At 45.5% G+C, this 14611-nt stretch overlaps 2 protein-coding genes across 11 annotated transcripts in view; both read left to right on the top strand.

Annotated features, from left to right (window-relative positions):
• RIPOR2 (RHO family interacting cell polarization regulator 2) overlaps positions 1-14611 on the top strand; it is a 235190-nt gene that overhangs the window by 117900 nt on the left and 102679 nt on the right. The window contains exon 1 of one of the 10 annotated variants that reach the window (XM_024248736.3): positions 14073-14324. The exons of the other annotated variants lie outside the window; for them this stretch is intronic. The gene's annotated coding sequence lies outside the window, so the exon portion shown is untranslated. Of the gene's footprint in view, positions 1-14072; positions 14325-14611 lie in introns of those variants that run through there. 10 annotated transcript variants of the gene reach the window in all.
• The window catches only part of CMAH (cytidine monophosphate-N-acetylneuraminic acid hydroxylase), a 377256-nt gene that overhangs the window by 284195 nt on the left and 78450 nt on the right, over positions 1-14611 (top strand). The window lies entirely within an intron of this gene.

Raw genomic sequence — 14611 nt, 5'->3', positions numbered from 1 at the left:
TTTCAAAACAGACACAACAGGAGAGCGCTAAAAGCACTGCCACACACACCCATGCACATTTGGAGGGGCCACATGGCTCCTGGTTGCTACGCATTACAAGAGGCAGGAATGTTGAGCTCTGTGAGGCATTTCTGAGCAGTTCTTTATTTATTTACTTATTTATTTTATTTTATTTTTTTGAGACAGAGTCTCACTCTGTCGCCGAGGCTGGAGTGCAGTAGTGCCACCTTGGCTCTCTGCAACCTCTGCCTCCCAGGTTCAAGTGATTCTCATGCCTCAGCTTCACAAGCAGCTGGAACCACAGTCATGTGCCATCATGCCCCCGGCTAATGTTTTGTATTTTTAGTAGAGAAGGGATTTCACCGTGTTGGCCAGACTGGTCTCAAACTCCTGGCCTCAAGTGATCTACCCACCTCAGCCTTCCAAAATGCTGGAATTACAGGAGTGAGCCACTGCGCCCAGCCTCTGAGCAGTTCTAACTTGCTGTAGGGGAGAAAAATCTTGCTATTGAAAAGAGTTAGGAAACTCTTGGCCACTTTTGGTGGGAATATAAAATGGTACAGCCACTACAAAAAACAGTATGGCAGTTCCTAAAAAAAATTAAAAATAGAATTGCCATGTGATCCAACAATTCCACTTCTGGGTGTATACCCAAAAGAATTAAAAGCAGAGTCTTGAAAAGATACTTGTATATCATATTCATAGCAGCATTGTTCACAATAGCCAAAAGGTGGAAGCAACTCAAGTATCCACCCATGCAAAATGTAGTACAGTATATACATACAATGGAATATTATTCAGCCTGCAAGAAGAATGAAATGCTGACACCTGCTACCATATGCATGGACCTTGAGGACATTATGCTAAGTGAAATAAGTCAGCCATAAAAGACAAATACTGTATGAATCGACTTCTATGAAGTACCAAGAGTAATCAAGTTTATAGAAACGATAAATAGACGGTGGTTGCCAGAGGCTGTGGGGAGGAGAGAGTAGGGAATTGCTTTAATGAGCATAGAGTTTCAGGTTTGCAAAATGAGAGAGTTCTGGAGTTTGGTGCAGAACAGTGTGAATGTACTTTACACTACTGAACTATACACTTAAAAACAGTTGAGATGGTAAATTTTATGTTATGTGTATTTTACCTTTTTTTTTTTTTTTGAGACTGTCTTGTTCTGTTGCACAGGCTGGAGTGTGATGGCACCATCTTGGCTCACTGCAACCTCTGCCTACCTGGTTCAAGCAATTCTTGTGCCTCAGCCTCCTGGAGTAGCTGGAACTACAGGTGCACGCCAACACACTAGGCTAATTTTTTGTATTTTTGGTAGAGACAGGGTTTCACCACATTGGCCAGGCTGGTCTCAAACTCCTAACCTCAAAGTGATCCACCTGCCTCGGCCTCCCAAAGTGCTGGGATTACAGATGTGAGCCACCGTGCCTGGCCCCTTACCACATTTTTTTTAAAAAAAGAGTTCAGAATGGGTACAAAAAAAAAAAAACAGGAAAGTACCAGGTAATTCCTGAGGATCTGCAGAGCAGTTGCTTTTTCTTGAGCCAGGTAAATTTAACAGTAGGGAACTGAATTTCCACAAAAGATAGAGTGGTTCTAGGGAGCTGACGCTGACCAAGGCTAAGCATATCTGATACAATCTTAGAAAGACTGTTTCCTTGATAACAGCATATGTGAGAGTTACGTATGGGATTCTTGCTACTAATTTCTTCGTAGCTGGGCATCAGTTTTAGGAACTCTGCAAAAATACTTTGAGATTAGCAGTTACTGAGGCTCCTCTAGAGATGAATAGCATAATTAGAAGATGTGTCTCACTTGGGAGCTTATGAGCTATTTAGGGATATAAATAAGGTTTTTTTAAATTATTATTCATTTAAAGAATATCAGCCAGGCGTGGTGGCTCATGCCTGTAATCCCAGCACTTTGGGAGGCTGAGGAGGATGGATCACTTGAGGTCAGGAGTTCAAGACCAGCCTGGCCAACATGGTGAAACTCCGTCTCTACTAAAAAATACAAAACTTAGCTGGGCGTGGTGGCACACATCTGTAATCCCAGCTACTCGGGAGGCTGAGGCAGGAGAATTGCTTGAATCCGGGAGGTGGAGGTTGCGGTGAGCCGAGATTGCGCCATTGCACACCAGCCTGGGTGACAGAGTGAGACTCTGTCTCAAATTTAAAAAAAAGAAAGAAAGAAAGAAAGAATATCAATTGAAAGTCTTCCACATGCTTGTTTCAGTTCTGTTCTGGCTCTCGGGTGCAGCAATGAATATAACAAAGTCCCAGCCTTGTGAAGTTATATTGCAGAGAAGGGAGACAGACAATAGGCAAGCCTATAAAAATACAGTACATCGGGGTGGGGCGGGGGCGATAAGTGTTATGGGAAAAAATTAAGTGCAGGGTGGGCAGAATAGGACATGGTGGTCAGGGAGGACTTTACTGACAAATGCCCAGAGGTTTGAAGTCAAGGTCTGAACATATGGAGGTCTGGGGAGAGTGTTCCAGGAATAGTAAGGAAACCAACGTGAGCAAGGCAGAGAATGGTAGAAGATCTAAGGCCGGGTATGGTGGCTCACGCCTGTAATCCTAGCACTTTGGAAGGCCAAAGTTGGAGAATCACTTGAGATCAGGTATTTGAGACCAGCCTGGCCAACATGGTGAAACAGCGTCTCTACTGAAAAAAAAAAAAAAAAAAAAAAATTAGCTGGGTGTGGTGGCACATGCCTATAGTCCCAGCTACTCAGGAGGCTGAGACAGGAGAACTGCTTGTGCTCAGGAGGCAGAGGCCGCAGTGAGCCAAGATCATGCCACTGCACTGCAGCCTGGGTGACAGAGCAAGACTCTGTCTCCTCAAAAAAAAATAAATAAATAAATAAAGAGAGCGATCTAAGAGGTTTTGGGGAGTTCAGCTCCTGTAAAGCCTTATAGGTTACTGTAAGGATTTGAGTTTTTACTCTATGAGATGGGGAGCCATTGGCCAGTGTTGAGCAAAGTGATGCAATCTGATTTACCTTACAAATGGATCATTCTGACTGTTGTCTTGGAAAGAAAGATGGGGGAATAGGGGCAAAGGCAGGTTAGGAGACTACTGACATATTCCAGAAGAGCTCATGGGATCCTTACCTGGCCTGATACTGGCTGAATACTGGGGGTATGGGAAAAAGTGGTCAAGGATGATTCCAGGGCTTTGGCCTAAGCATCTGGAAGGATAACATTGCTCTTTACTGAAATGAAGACTGCTGCTGGAGGAGTAGACTTAAGGTGAGGAGGGGTATTGCTGTGATGCGGAATCAGGAGTCCAGTTTTGGACAGTTAAGTTTATGGTATACATATAAATTGTGGATGACTTCATGAAGTCCCATTCTAAGTACTCAGAATAGCAAACATTCAGGAAATAGTTGTTGAAATGTTGCCTATAAAGCAGCATATACATAATAGAAAATTATCCATAGATTTATCTCTAGCTTATAGGGATTGGGCTATATAACCTATATGGTGTGTTCCATAAGACCATGAGTTCAATAATACAATGCAAACTGTTCAGAACACTAAAGGGCAATTTAGGGAAAGATTAGAGGGAAAGGGCTGGAATAATCTGAGCAGGCTTCTTGGAGGTGAATATTTGAAGTTGAGAGCTTAACGTCCTTGGAAGCAGTGTTCTGATAAACATGATAATTGTGGGAATGCATCAGGGAATGCTTTATCTTCACATGCTCTCCTGCATTTGGTGCTAGGCATACCAAGTTCACATGCTTGCATTTCTTGTCCTTTTGCTCCAAGGCCATACATTCATAGAATCTCAGCTGGAGGAGACCTAAAGAGGTGTTTGGTCTATGTTCCTAACAGAAGGCTGGCAAGCAATCAGCCCCAGTGCTCAGCTCCCTCCCTTTTCCCCTCCAAAGGAGATTTATCTGTCTCCATCAGTCACACATCCATTTAACAGTCAATAGCTAGCAGGCACCACATTTGCTTTTATTTTAACTCAAATCCCACAGGTTATATCTTCAATCACTTCTCTTTATTCTAATTCTGGGGAATAATTGTTCTTCCTTCTGTGAGACAGTCCTCAAAAACCATTAAAATAACATAGTAACAACACCAATAACTCTCCAAACACCAAAATCGCCAGTCCAATATTTGTATTTCACCAGGCACTAGAGTCGAATAGTATCTACTGCCGACAAGAGGGCAAGTGTATTCTCAGTGGTGAAGAGGCTCGAATGTCTGTGAATTAGGATATGAAATGCAGGGGCACACGGCCTACAGCTGTTGAACTTGAATTCCTCCGTGAATGCAAACCCCACAGCTGAGAGGCACTTCTCAGAGAGGCACTTCTCAGAGAGGCCTGTGTACGTTTGCTCTTCTAGATGTTCAGGGCTTATCCTCATTGTGACTTAGCCATCGTCTTGTGTGCAGAGAACAAACGAGAGCAGGTGTTCACATTTATCTTCCTCAAGCAGCCCCTTGAGGCTCTTTGGGGGAGGGTCAGGAAAGGAAGAGGCTGAAATACAGCCTGCCATCCCCCAACTCTCACTCCTGCCAGCAGACAGCTGTTTCAGTCTCTTCTTGCTGCTGCTAATGAAAACATAGCCGGGATTCAATAAAAGATATTTAATATGGGATTGCTTGGAGAAGCCACTTTCTTTAGAGATTTGCTTAAACCAAAGCTCTTGGATTTGTTACCATTGCTGTGAAATTTTCACCTCCAGCAGCCTTAGCGTGAATGACCTATTTTGAACGTGACAGCGATTACACTTCGGTGGCGTGAATAATTTATTAGGTGCAAGAGCACTGTCAACGTAGTGATATTACAGCAGTCTTGCTAGCCTGGCTAATTATGGAGGATGACAGCACTCTATCCTGTTGTCACAGCTCCTCTCCAAAGCTGCCAGGGATGTGGATTCTATGTGAGCAGAGAAGGAAAGAGGGGCAGTGGGGCCAGGTTCCTGCTACCAAAGAAGGGTTTGTGGGTTGAGCAAGCTGTGCTGCAGGAGTTGGATTTCCACTTTCACCTCTGCAAAGTGAAACTCTGCTGGGCCCATGGGGATGAATCTTGTATCCAGTATCCTGATTTTGCATAAAATGTGTGTTAGTTGGGGGAGGTGCAGGCTGTGAAAGAGTGACTTAGGAAGGAAAGAGGCATTAGACCCTGGAGCTAGCTAGGGTATCTAATGGTTTCCAGGCTTACAGAGGAGGCATAGGCCTTTTTAGCATGCAGCTGGATTCAGAGCCTAGGAGCAGGAGTATGACAGAAAGGAATAGAGCACAGCCAGGAGGAGCCTCAGTTATGGCTTCAGAGTGTGTTCCCTTGTGTTTTAAGCTACCTTGAGACTCTCTAGAGCTTTCTCTAGCTTTGCCTGAGTAGTAGTGACAGCTCATTTAACCTTACTGAGACCTCAGTTCCAGATATAAATTAAGCTCCAAAATAATGTCCATGAAGATTTTGAAGATTAACAGTCAGTGACAAAGTTTTAAGCAATAGGGCTTCTGGGCCTGTAATTCCTCCTAAAATTACCTCCTGAAGTTAATGGTCCCAACTTTATGAATTAGGGAGGAACTAAACCTTTGGGAAGATCTTTGCATGGGTGGGGGCAGGGAGATGGAAAAGAATTAAGCAGGATTACATGCAGTAACATCACTGGCCTACAATGGAAAGAGAAATGAAAATTAAATTAAATTAAAGGAGCTACCTGAAGAAGAAATATTTTTAAAATATGAATGACTGGATAAAAGCAGATACTTTAAAATTTTCAATAATAGGTAATGAATAGTGATTATCAATCAAGCCAATGTCAGGAAGCTGACGGCTCCCTCAAGTTAGAATAATTCAAGGAAGCTTATTTACAATGAGATGAGTTACAAGGGGGATGCAGATGCAGGGGATACTGGGGCCCAAGGTGACCTCATAGGGAGGGGCCAGGGAATGCATATTCTCACCCCACTTTCATCTCCTGTTGGGGATCCCCATTGGCCAGACCCACCTGGACATCACAGGGCAGCCACTGACGTGGTCCCTACAGGTGAACCCTCCAGGAGAGAGAAGATGGAGATGGACAGAAAGGGGCAACATGGGATAACCTGCAAACCAGGGACTGCATCAGGCCCAGGGACACAGAATAAATAAATCACCTTGGAGGACCTTTACAGATACATCTCTTCTTTTAATGTTTCCCCTGATCATGCGAGAAAAAGGAAAGATACTGTGAAGTGAAAGTCAACTTAGAACCTTTAAAAAAGCCTACTACAGCTGGGCGCGGTGGCTTACGCCTGTAATCCCAGCACTTTGGGAGGCTAAGGCGGGTAGAACACAAGGTCAGGGGTTCGAGACCAGCCTGGCCAACATGGTGAAACCTCGTGTCTACTAAAAATACAAAATATTAGCCAGACCTGGTGGCACACGCCTGTAATCCCAGCTACTCGGGAGGCTGAGTCAGGAGAATCACTTGAACCCGGGAGGTGGAGGTTGCAGTGAGGCAAGATTGCGCCATTGCATTCCAGCTTGGGTGACAGAGCAAGACTCCATCTCAAGAAAAAAAGAAAAAAAAAAGCCTACTACATATCAAGTACTTAGCATTGTGCTTACATACAGATATTGATACTTTCCAATCACTTCTACAACTGCTTTGAATCATGTTATACTTATTTTAATATCTTTGTGCAATAATACATAGTGATTAAATGTATGCCATTTACTTTCAGCTTATAGGGTTTAGAACTATACGAATTTGTAAAGTTAACATTTTGCCAACATTTTTGTCAGTCTAGATCGCTGATTCTCAAAATGTGAACAAAAGACTCATGAGGTTTCCCAGGACCCTTTCAAGGGGTCCCCAAAGTCCTCAATATTTTTTAAAAGCATAAAATGGTCTTGGGACCAAAAATTCAAAAAGGCTATTCTAGATTATGGTATTGTATCAATGGGTCTTGAAACCAAGAACAGGGTTGGGGGAACTGCTGGCCTAGGTTATATTATTGCAGAAAATGATCTCTATATGTAATATAATAATAATATATGAGAAATCCAATCTCAAGTTTCTGGAGAGCAGGAGACTGCTATATTTAGAGAATATTTTATTTCCCATCAACTTTAAACATTTCACTGATTGTTGTCTACCCATGCAGCCTTACAGGTCACTTGGTGTGGAAGCTAGAAGTGGGGGTGGAGAGGAGGTTTAGGCTTAGGATAATTTGCCCAAGTACAGGGGACTGACTTCTGAACCTCCGGGACATTCATTCTTGGGACATACTAAAATGCTAAGGGTGTTGGCCAAACAAGTTTCTCATTGTGCAAGCAGATATGTGTGACAATGGCGAGGAAACAGCCTGAGATGTCCACTCTCTTGAGAACCTTATCATGGGTGCCAGACACCAGCAAAGGATAACAGGGTCTTTCTCTCAGCAGTTCAGAAAGCGGTGAGCAAGACCCAGCTGTCACTTGTCGGGTTGAAATATGCTTCTATAGGTACAGTTCAGACACCAATAAATGCAGGCTTGTTATGTTCTTTTTCCAGGGGAAAAGGTGGCAGAAACCAGCAGGGATAGTGTATGCTCTCATTTCTCATTTAGTCAATATTTATTGGCTATCCTCTATACTCATTAATATAGAGGTTACTATCCTATATGCAGCACAAAACATAGTTCCTGACATCGCAGAGCTTATAAACCAATGAGGAGAAGTGTATTAAATAGCTACAACAAAAGGAAGATGTGTGATTGAGTCTGCACTCAGAGGACAGATGACTTACAAGAGGACTCAGGTAGAGCACAGATGGCCAAGGAAAGTGTCATGAAGGAGGTAATGTTTGAACAGGGCTTCATAGGCCAGGCAGGATATTTAGAGCCAAATATTAAAGGTAGGAGAAAAAGTGATAGGCAAGGGCTCAGCAGAGAATTTTCAGGCAGTAGGAATGGCCTGAGGAAAAAGGTGGAAACAGGAATTGTCAAATGTTAGAGCCAAAAGAAGCTTGGTGATCAGGTTGTCCAAACCCTTCATTTGATAGATGAGGACATAGGTCCATAAAGGCCGCTGAGTTCTCTATTGGCAACACTAAAATAGAACCCAGGCATTGACTCTGAGTCCAGGACTTTTTCCAGGGCTGTTACCTGGATGCAGGGTGAGAAGAGCCAGAGCTGAGAGCCTGCATGGCAGAGTGGCGGGGATGCAGCTGGGAAGGCTTCTGGAACCAACTGCAGCGCCAAGGGAGCTGGATGCCTATTTGGACTTGGTTCAGACCAGTGTTTCCTGAAGTGCTTTCTGAGATGACTGTGCCAGAACCATCAGTGTGCTTGTTAAAACGACACTGGGGAAGGAGGGGGACCTAAAAATCTACATGTTAAATTCCTTCCCAGGGTGATTCTTATGCACTTCATAAGCTGGAAAATCAAAAATACAGAGAGACGGGGGCCGGGTGTGGTGGTTCACACCTGTAATCCTAGCACTTTGGGAGGCCGAGGCAGGTGGATCATGAGGTCAGGAGTTTGAGACCAGCCTGGCCAACCTGGGGAAACCCCATCTCTACTAAAAATACAAAAATTAGTTGGGAGTGGTGGCGGGCGCCTGTAACCCCAGCTACTTGGGAGGGTGAGACAGGAGAATCACTTGAACCCAGGAGGTGGAGGTTGCAGTGAGCTGAGATCGCGCCACTGCACTCCAGCCTGGGTGACAGAGCGAGATTCCATCTCAAAAAAAAAAAAAAAATACAGAGAGAGGGAGAAAGATTGGTCAGAGCAGCAAATGAAGAATTCAATAGACATGAGCAATGTGGAGGCCAAAAGATTATACTATTAGAAAGGAGTGCAAAAATCTTAGAACTGGCAGCATTCCAAGCCATATTTTGGCCTTGGATCTGGGTGGCCAAGTACCTAAAGAGAAAGGTCATAACAGTAAAGACCTTTAAGGCTGTTAGATCTGCTGTTCATATGAATAAGAAGCATCACAGTTATAAAGAGAAATTAGACCTCTGTTGTATCTGCTTACTTGTCGCTAGGACTAGTTACCTGTAAGAATAGAAGCCAAAATTCACCAGAACAATAGACACAGGTAGATACAGAAATATGGTTTTTTATTTCTGCAGGGAATGCAGAAAAAATTATGTGGTAGACAGATAGATAGATAGATAGATAGATAGATAGCTAGATAGATAAAGGGTTGGTAAGTACAACCAAATCTCTAAGTGACCTTCTGATTAGACCTAGAGCACCGACGTCACTTCATAACGGCAGTGGTTCTTCAGGCATGGTCTAAGTTCTTTATTACATATGTGAAGCTCTAAGTCAGGGAATTAAATTGGTTGCATTTTGGCTGCTGTTCTGCTTTCTTCTGATGAATTGTGTATTTACTAGGATTGATTGATGACAGTAAGAACAATAAGACTTGTTTGGCTGAGTCCGTTCTTCAACCACACACTGACTTAAAAAGTGCTCATGAGAGGAGAATGGGTTACAGTTCAGTTATTAAAAGAGGCCATTTTCAGTGCTGCTGAAGTTCAAACACCTTGTTTTATGGCATAAAAAATAATCACAGTTCCTATAGCACCCATAGTGCTGCCTCGTTCGTAATTCACCATCCCACTTAGTTACAACTGTCCTCATCGCCAGACTCTACAAGGCAGGTTTCACGACTACTGGGCTTACCTCCGGCCCTTAGCAGAGTGCCTGGCACCTGGGTTGCACTCAATTATTTCTTGAAATAATAGCCATTATTACTACTTGGGGTCTTTTTTGTTTTGTTTTGTTTTGTTTTGTTTTGTTTGTTGTTGTTGTTGTTGTTTTTTGACACAAAGTCTTGCTCTGTCACCCAGGCTGGAGGTGCAGTGATGTAATCTCAGCTCACTGCAACCTCTGCCTCTTGGGTTGAAGTGATCCTCCCACCTTAGCCTCCTGAGTAGCTGGGATTACAGGCACCTGCCACCATGCCCGGCTAATTTTTTGCATTTTTAATAGAGACGGGGTTTCGCCATTTTGGCCAGGCTGGTCTCAAACTCCTGGCCTCAAGTGATCCACCCACCTCGGCCTCCCAAAGTGCTGGAATTACAGGCATGAGCCACCGTGCCCGGCCATCAGGGGTGTTTTCAATTTAAAATTTATATGTGAGGGGGGGAAACACCCTGACTTGTATTAAACGATTTCTTCTTTGGAAAGAACCATTCCTTTTCATTGGCCTGAAAGAGCAATGCAAGTGTCTCATGGGTGGGTGTGGGGGTGCCCACCCCCAATGCCTGTCAAGCTCTAGGCTTCACTGTTTCCCTGGATGAGGTTAAAAGGACCCAACCGGGATATCTTAGTGCTCTGCTCAGTGAAGTTTTGGGGATAAAGAATCCTGCCTAAGGGTTAGTAAGAACCTAAAAGGAAGGGAACAGCATTATAACAGAGAGAATGGGCACAAGCAGAAATTAACTACCCAAGAATGAAGACTTTGGTGACCACAGCAGGAGCAGTGATTGGAGAAGCAGTGTGAAGACCTTTAGACTAAGCTCTAGGAGACCTGGTGTGGGCTTTTTATTTGGTTATGTGACCTTAATCTCTGGGATTTGGACCAGGCAATCCAATACACAGTGTGTCGTGGTTGTTTAGATATGTGCTGCCTGGTCCCTCAGTCACACATGTACCTGCTCTCTGGAGGCACTCTGTGGGAGGAACTGTGGGGTCTACAAAGTCACCCAGGACAGATCCCAATTGCCAGAGCTTCCTGTCTAATGCAGTCAGTTCAGGCCTGCGTTGGCCCTTCATCTTCCATACTCCACACGTTCTTCTCCCTTCCTAAGGAAGCTTGCTCAAGGGGAGACACAGATCACTGTGCCCTCTTCATTCCTGTTTAGAGCTTCAGTCCTAAATCCACAGTGCTGAGTGGGGCAACCTCATGGAATCTCTAAAGGCAGCAGCTTGGGGAGCCACTCCATGCTTCTTTCTGGTCTCTGCTCTGTATGTGCGCACATACACACACATACACACACACTCATGTCATGCCCACCGTCATGCCCAAACCTCAGCAAGATAACTACCCCTCAGCCCAATAGGGGAAGTTGGGGGTGGGAGTGGAATGTGCTATAGTAAAAACAGCACTTGATTTGGAATCACATCTGACTTTCAACACTAGCTTCATCTTTGTGATCATCAGGAAGTTACTTGTTCATTGTTCATCTTCTCAGAGTATCAGTAGTCTTATCTTTCAAGTGGAGGCAGCTATGGGAAAGAGATGACAGGCTTCAGTGGGATAATGTAAAGTACCTAACATCGTCTGCCTCATCTCTTTTTTCATCCTCTTCCCCCTCCCTCTCATAAAAATGGCACTTACAACAGTGCCATTCCTGAGTCAGGAAGGTGATGGGAGTGGGAAGGTGGGGAAATACAGTTGACTTCTCTCCAGGGTGGGTGTCAGGCCCTTCTCCCTCCAGATTCATCCTATGAGACCATCAGTACTGTGCTAATCTGCAGTAGCGCTTTACCCAGTTCTCCCCAAACTTCTACTGCATATTTGTACTTCTTTCCAGGTCTCTTTCTCCAGACTCCAGTAAATAGAGAAATGTTTGGAACCATCCATCTCTACACAAACAGGCATGATACAAGGTGGAAGGCCCTAGGCATCTGGAGAGTAAACTAAGGTGCTCTAAAAGCTCTGAAATGAAAGGGCAAAAAAAAAAGGCAGGGGGCAAGGGAACTTGGAAAAATGGATGCAGATTAAGGTATTTAAACTGGATCTTAATGAATAGATGTGGCTATTTGGAAATGGGCAAAAGCTATATGGTTGCAGATAAGTTGCAGGGTGGGGCTGGCAAAGGAAATAAAAGGATCAATGTAAGAGTGAAGGGGTGCTTCAGAATGACTGGTTGATCCATCTTTCATTCAATATGGAGTTCCTGCTCTGTGCTGGGGACACCGTATATCAGACAGAGATGGTCCCTGCCTTATGAACTCACAGTCTAGTAAGACAAGAAATAAGCAAAGAGGCAAATAAAGTCTTTACAATTTACAGTTGGTGCTATAAAAAAAACACAGGGCATTAAGAAAGGGAATAACTGGTGGGGGAAGGATGTACTTAAAGATGTTGTCAGGGAAGGCCTCTCTGTGAAGTGGCCTGGAGTGTATAAGGAACTGAGAGGAGAAAGAGAGAGGCACGAGTGAGGCTGGAGGGACTGGGAGGGGCTTGGTAAGCATTGGTGTGGAGTTTGGCTTTTGCTCTATACTCCAAACAGGGAACCAAAGCAGAGTTTCAAGCAGCAGAGTTTCAAGCAGCAGAGTGACCACAATACAGGTCATATTTTTAAAGATGATTCTTTCTGTGGTGTATATATTTTCATTATCTCTTGCTGCATAATGCCTTGTCACAAACAGTCGTTTAAAGCAACACATGTTTATGATCTCACAGTTTCTGCAGCTCAGGAGTCCAGGCACAGCTTAGTTGTGTCCTCTGAAGGGTGAGGATCTGGGATAGGATAGTATCATCATAGCCCATGTTTGTGGGTGTCCAAACCCAGGTTTTGCATGTGTATCTAAAGTTGGTTAACCTGTGTCATCTTGGACAAGTCATGTGAAGTCTCTTGAATCTTGGTTTCCCCATCTATAAAATGGGCATGATAACACCTGCTGGAGGATTATAATCAGGAATAAAGGATACAATGCTTGTAAAATGTCTGCTCTGGAGCCTACAATATAAGATAGTTGATAAACAGTAGTGTTCAGCAGTGTAAGGACAGACTCAAGTCAACGAAACTCTCTGGAGACTCATGTATTGACCAGAATCCCAATATTAAAAACATATGAAAAATAACTTGCCAGGCTGCCTGACATATCCATGCCATGTGGTCAACACATTTTCTCCTCCAAAGGAATGCCTACATGAGGAGACTAAGTGCTGTCAGAAACTACTTTGTAGGTTGGAAGGAGGGTAGAAGCTGTAATGAGGGCTCAGGCCAAGGAACTGCTCAGGCCACTCTTCATGGTCTAAGGCAAAGACATGGTGACCAAGGCATGCTCTTGGGCGTTCTCTCTGGGGATCAAGCCGACTTTGCCCTTTCTGTTGTATTCCTAGGTGAGTTATGACACAGCTTATCAGGCGATGGTTCTGGCTACTTGTATTCCAGCCCGAGGATGCAGTGCCCAGACCACGACTGGATGTGGGTGTTTCCCATGTTGACACACCTAGGATGTTCCCTTTCAGCTAACGTCTCAGCTCACTGATTACTACTGATCCTTTCACAAGGTGACTGAATCTCAAGTGGTGTGGGAGGGAGTGGATGTGTCTTGTGGTACTATTCTAGTTAACATATTCTAAATACACAATTTATTCATTATGATCACTTAACAGATGAGGACACTGAGGCATAGCAGGGAATCCCTATGTAAGGATGGAGACTGAGTCAGGACCTTTTCCCTGGGTCCTTGTCGACTCCCAGTTCCATACAGTTTCCACTCCAAAAGGCCCTTTTTTGGGAATGTCTGTCTATCAGGCAGACCCATGCTTTCCCCAAAGGAAACCTTTATCATTCAAATCCACCAGAACAAAATAAAAAACAACTCTCTTTCTGCCTTCTTTATGAGAGCTGTGTCCAAAGCAGCCCCGGTAGAGAGAGTGCCCTACAAAGCAGCCCTCCCCAGCGGGGCTTTCCAGCACAACCCTTGCTTGCGGTGGGCAACCAACCTCACCCCCACACCGCCCCACCCCATACACCACCGCCTCATTTTTTTTCAATGCACAGCCCAGCCTGTATGAAAGATCCCAAAAGGTTAGCTGAAAGGGCCTTTCCTTGCCTCGGCTCCTTTCCTCTGCCCTCTCCCTCCAGCGCGCTGGATCCACCGGGCTCGCTCCCCGGCACGATTCCACGGATCGCTGCAAAGCTGCCGCGCCAGCTCTTGCAAAGGATCTTGGCGTGCCGGCGATCAGCTGGAAGCAGGCACCGAAGCGCAGCCTCCTGGAGTTGGGCTGAAGTAGCTGTCAAGCAGCTGTCTCCACCCGCCCTCCCCTCCCAGCACAAGTGACGCCGCCGGCCCCCGCGCCGCGCCTCCCCCGCCTCACGGCTCCCGCCCCTCCGCCCGCTCTGCCGCTCTCGCTCCGCGCTCCGCCACCCTCGCGCCCGCCAGCCCCGCAACTTCACCCCGCGCGCAGCAGCTGCTGCGAGCGGACGCGGCAGGGCAGCCGGCGCTGGGGACAGCTCGCGTCCACCCGACTGCCTCCCGGGGTCCCCTTCACCCAAGTGAGCCAGCTCGGGCTGTCTGCAAAGCCGGAGGTGCGGGCAGCTCCGGGCATTGCATTGGTGCGGAGGCTTTTATATGCCAGAGAACCCTGAGTGTGCCCCTGACATGACAAGGAGCCGTCGTCGTTAGGTAGGTTCACCTTTTCATTTCTCCTTTTTTGCTTTTGCGTACAACGCGGTGAGGTCTGTGTGGGGAGGGGTGTCCTCGACTTGAATGAGCGTTGCATGCTAAGCAGCCGTTGAAACTGGAGCGTCCTCAGCTTCCACCACCCTGGTGGGTTCGGGCATCTGAAGCCCACAGGGTACGGTCGGGAAGTTGCTGAGCGAAAGGGGCACGCGCACTTTTTGCAAGCAGAACTGAAGGATGCCCTGGGGAGTGGAGGAACGGGCCAAGGTTAGAGGGGCCCACAGCATTGC

This window comes from Pongo abelii, chromosome 5 (genome assembly GCF_028885655.2).
Source record: "Pongo abelii isolate AG06213 chromosome 5, NHGRI_mPonAbe1-v2.0_pri, whole genome shotgun sequence".
Lineage (NCBI taxonomy): Eukaryota > Metazoa > Chordata > Mammalia > Primates > Hominidae > Pongo > Pongo abelii.
Note: the sequence above shows the minus strand (reverse complement) of the source record. Positions and strands in the feature narration are given on the sequence as shown.